Source organism: Saimiri boliviensis, chromosome 16 (assembly GCF_048565385.1).
Source record: "Saimiri boliviensis isolate mSaiBol1 chromosome 16, mSaiBol1.pri, whole genome shotgun sequence".
NCBI lineage: Eukaryota > Metazoa > Chordata > Mammalia > Primates > Cebidae > Saimiri > Saimiri boliviensis.
Genome location: NC_133464.1, coordinates 88,601,795 through 88,606,693, shown reverse-complemented (window position 1 = coordinate 88,606,693; position 4,899 = coordinate 88,601,795). Strand labels below are relative to the sequence as shown.

At 45.6% G+C, this 4,899-nt stretch overlaps 1 pseudogene; it reads left to right on the top strand.

Moving 5' to 3' along the window:
* The first annotated feature begins 8 nt into the window (after window positions 1-8).
* Window positions 9-352, top strand: LOC141581559 (YTH domain-containing family protein 1 pseudogene; annotated as a pseudogene).
* The last annotated feature ends 4,547 nt before the right edge of the window (window positions 353-4,899 follow it).

The following is a 4,899-nucleotide window of genomic DNA, read 5'->3' as shown; positions in this document are numbered from 1 at the left end:
TGAAGTCCCCCATGGACTACGGCACCATTGCTGGGGTCTGGTCTCAGGGCCAGTGGAAGGGGCAGTTTGATGTCAAGTGGATTTCTGTTCAGGACGTGCCCAATAACCAGCTGCGGCACATCAGACTGGAGCACAACGACAACAAACCCGTCACAAACTCCCGGGACACCCAGGAGGTGCCCTTAGAAAAAGCAAAGCAGGTGCTGAAAATCATCAGCTCCTACAAGCACACGACACGACCTCCATCTTCGACGACTTTGCCCACTACGAGAAGCACCAGGAGGAGGAGGAGGAGGAGGAGGAGGAGGAGGAGGTGGCGCGCAAGGAACGGCAGAATCGAAGCAAACAATGAGGAGAACCAGTTTCCTACGTGTTCTAACATGTGACTCGGAAAACCGTTTAAAACGCGTGTGCTTTGTCAGCTCCAGCGTGTCGTCCGTGCGGGGTCGAGTGTTGCATCTTTGCCTTTCCTGTCGTTTATTTTTGCCCAAATGAACTGGCATTTATTTCTACTTTTCTATGTATTCTAATCTTGTAGAAGCCACTAATAAAGTACTATTTTTTTTTTGTCAGCTTAAAAAAAAAAGGAGGAAGAATAAATAATAGTGCTTGAGGAAGAGTAGTGATCGAGAGGGTTGGTCAAGAGGGCACCTCATCGCAGATGCTAGAGTAAAAACAACTCCCTCGTAGTGACATGTGCAAAGTTCCAGATCTCCACGACAAAGATAACCCAACCCATCGGAGCAAACAGCCTCCCGACGCGGCTGGCAACTGCAGGGGTAGAAGAACTCGGGCATAGCAGGCCCAGAAAGGGGGAGACTGGAGCCAGGGACAGATGCCAAAGAAAGAGTGCCAACGAGCACGTGTGTTCATACATACATACCGCCCACGAAGGGCGTTGCACTCCGCAACAGAACTGAACACGATCTAACAAAGCAGTGCTCGCCTTCCTGTCACCTCTTTGGCAGTAGTAGGGCAGGCCATCTCAACTTGGGACACACACAGCCATTGTCATCAGGAAGAAGGCTGTCCTGTGTGATGGGGACAAGCCTTCAGGGGAGAGCAAAGCTGACAGCCAAAGCACTAATTGAACATCCCTAAACAAAAAAAGATGTTAATTACTAATTACAAGTCCTCAAGTCAGAATTACCTTAGGGATGGGCACAGTTAATAATTTTCCTACACAGTGGTGAAGTAAAACAAGCTTTTGATCACACTTCAGGAAGTAGAATCTATGGTAGAGAAGAAGTCAGGCCCCGTATGCGAAAATTCGCACTTTCTGCCATAAACTGTTAAAACTAAGTCTCGTAGGACCACTAAACCTGTGGTTGATTTTCATCTGTTACCCTCATGACATCTCTAAATAGGCCCATGGTCACGGAGCCTGTCCAAGGCTAGGGTTTTGAGCACACCTAGGCTCAAGAAAAACTAAAGCCTCCCTGATAAAATGAGGTCCAGTCGAGGCACAGGAAGCCACAGCTGGTTGACTGCTCAGGGCTTCTCAGGACTGGATGTGGGTTGAATTGAGGATGCCAGGAGGAGCATCAGCTGTCGAAGCCTTTGAAAGTTCTCGCACTCAGGATGCTGCCGCTGAGCTCCGGGATCCCCTTGTCGGCTCCCTGCCTGCCGGCACGGGGCGTTTTCTTCCCTGAACAGGTGGAAGTAGCGACTGGCTTGCTGCCAGAAGGAGGAAGTCGAGACACCGGAGGGCGGTAGATGGTCCCTCCAAAGACAGGCCGAATGCTACTATTGACCGTAGCATTGGACATGGTGGTGGTGTTCAGCATAGGGCTGGAAATGACTGTTTCTCCATTCTCCGAAGAAAGGGTTTCTGAACTGCTGAAATACAAATGAGTTTAACTCTGTAAGTTGAATGCACACATTGACAACCATTCTGCTGGACAGCTCCACTTTTGTTTTAGAGCCAGATATCTCTCTTTGCATCCTGTACTCCCATCCACTCTGGAATGTCCAAAGGCACCTTTTAGAAGAAATGTGTTTGTAACTCGCTGAATCAAAACATAGTTGCAACTTCCTAAAAGGAACCAACACACAGCAGATCAGTTTGTAGGAAGCTGGTCTTCTGTGTTTTCAACGCATTCTTACTGCTGTTATATGCCACTATAGGGCTGGAAATGACTGTTTCTCCATTCTCCAAAGAAAGGGTTTCTGAACTGCTGCAAACACACATCAGTTTAACTCTGTAAGTTCATTGCACACATTGACAACCATTCTGCTGGATAGCTCCGTTTTTGTTTTAGAGCAAGGTATTTCTCTTTACAGCCTCTACTCCCATCCACTCTGGAATGTCCAAACGCAGCTTTTACAAGAAATGTGTTTCTAACTCGCTGAATCTAAACATAGTTGCAACTTCCTAAAAGGAACCAACACACAGCAGATCAGTTTGTAAGAAGCCGGTCTTCTGTGTTTTAAACGCATTCTTACTGCTAACTCTAATATGCCAGTATAGGGCTGGAAATGACTGTTTCTCCGTTCTCCAAAGAAAGGGTTTCTGAACTGCTGAAATACAAATGAGTTTAGCTCTGTAAGTTGAAAGCACACATTGACAACCATTCTGCTGGATAGCTCCGTTTTTTTTAGAGTCAGATATTATCTCTTTACCTCCTGAACTCCCATCCACTCTGGAATGTCCAAACCTAGCTTTTAGAAGAAATGTGTTTCTAACTCGCTGAATTGAAACATAGTTGCAACTTCCTAAAAGGAACCAACACACAGCAGATCAGTTTGTAAGAAGCTGGTCTTCTGTGTTTTAAACGCATTCTTACTGCTAACTCTTATATGCCACTATAGGGCTGGAAATGACTGTTTCTACATTCTACAAAGAAAGGGTTTCTGAACTGGTGAAATACAAATCAGTTTAACTCTGTAAGTTGAAAGCACACATTGACAACCATTCTGCTGGATAGATCCGTTTTTTTTTTTTTTAGAGTCAGATATTTCTCTTTACATCCTGTACTGCCATCCACTCTCCTATGTCCAAAGGTCGCTTTTAGAATAAATGTGTTTGAAACTGGCTGAATCTAAACTAGTTGCAACTTCCTAAATGGAACCTACACACAGCAGATCAGTTTGTAAGAAGCGGGTCTTCTGGGTTTTAACCGCATTTTTACTGCTAACTCTTATATGCCAGTATAGGGCTGGAAATGACTGTTTCTACATTCTACAAAGAAAGGGTTTCTGAACTGGTGAAATACAAATCAGTTTAACTCCGGAAGTAGAATGCACACATTGACAACCATTCTGCTGGAAAGCTCCGCTTTTGTTTTAGAGCCTGATATTTCTCTTTACATCCTGTCCTCCCATCCACTCTGGAACGTCCAAAGGCAGCTTTTAGAAGAAATGTGTTTCTAATTGCTGAATCTAAACATAGTTGCAACTTCCTAAAAGGAACCAACACACAGCAGATCAGTTTGTAAGAAGCAGGTCTTCTGTGTTTTAAACGCATTCTTACTGCTAACTCTTATATGCCAGTATAGGGCTGGAAATGACTGTTTCTACATTCTCCAAGGAAAGGGCTTCTGAACTGCTGAAATACAAAATCAGTTTAAACTCTGTCAGTTGAATGCACACATTGACAACCATTCTGCTGGATAGCTCTGTTTTTGTTTTAGAGCCAGATATTTCTCTTTACATCCTGTACTCCCATCCACTCTGGAATGTCCAAACCCAGCTTTTAGAAGAAATGTGTTTCTAACTCGCTGAATCGAAACATAGTTGCAACTTCCTAAAGGAAGCAACACACAGCAGATCAGTTTGTAAAAAGCCGGTCTTCTGTGTTTTAAATGCATTCTTTACACTAACTCTTATAAGCCAGTGTAGGGCTGGAAATGACTGTTCCTACATTCTTGAAAGAAAGGGTTTCTGGCCGGATGCAGTGGCTCAAGCCTGTAATCCCAGCACTTTGGGAGGCCCAGGCGGGTGGATCACGAGGTCGAGAGATTGAGACCATCCTGGTCAACATGGTGAAACCTGGTCTCTACTAAAAATATAGAAAATTAGCTGGGCATGGTGGCGCGTGCCTGTCATGCCAGCTACTCAGGAGGCTGAGGCTGCAGAATCGCCTGAACCCAGGAGGTGGAGGTTGCGGTGAGCTGATATCGCAGCATTACACTCCAGCCTCGGTAACAAGAGCGAAACTCTGTCTCAAAAAATAAATAAATAAATAAATAAATAAGTAAATAGAAAAGAAAGAGTTGGCCTCTTGTCAATTCCTGTTATGACCAAGTTGTTCCTTTGCTGACAGCCCACCCCATCTGTCACCTCCCCTCAAGGCAAATACCATCACCCTCCCCCACCATTATTCCAAGATCCATGGAAACGTTTCTATTCAATCACATGCAAGGGGACCACTGTTCCCTGCCCTGCCAACTGGCAGTTACTGCTAAGTGTCCAAGACGACCAGGCGTGGTGGCTCAGGCCTATAATCCCAGCACTTTGGGAGGCCGTGATGGGTGGATCACCTGAGGTCCGGAGTTCAAGAGCAGCCCGGTCAACACGGTGAAACCCCGTCTCTACTAAAAATACAAAAATCAGCTGGGTGTGATGGCGGGTGCTTGTCATCCCATCTACTTGGGAGGCTGATGTGGGAGAATTGCTTGAACGTGGGAGGCAGAGGTTGTAGTGAGCCAAGATCAAGTCTCTGCAGCCTGGGCAACAGAGCAAGACTCTGTCTCAAAAGGAAGGAAGGAAAGGAGGCAGGGAGGCAGGAAGGAAGGAAGGAAGGAAGGTCGGTCAGGGATGCTCTTTTACACCTTACACAGGTGTTTTAGTACAGACTGAACATCGCTGATAAAAACAAATCTGAACTCTGAAACGCAACAAAGGGTGAAAACATTTTTTATGGCTTCTGAGACAGACTCTTGCTCTGTTGCCAGACTG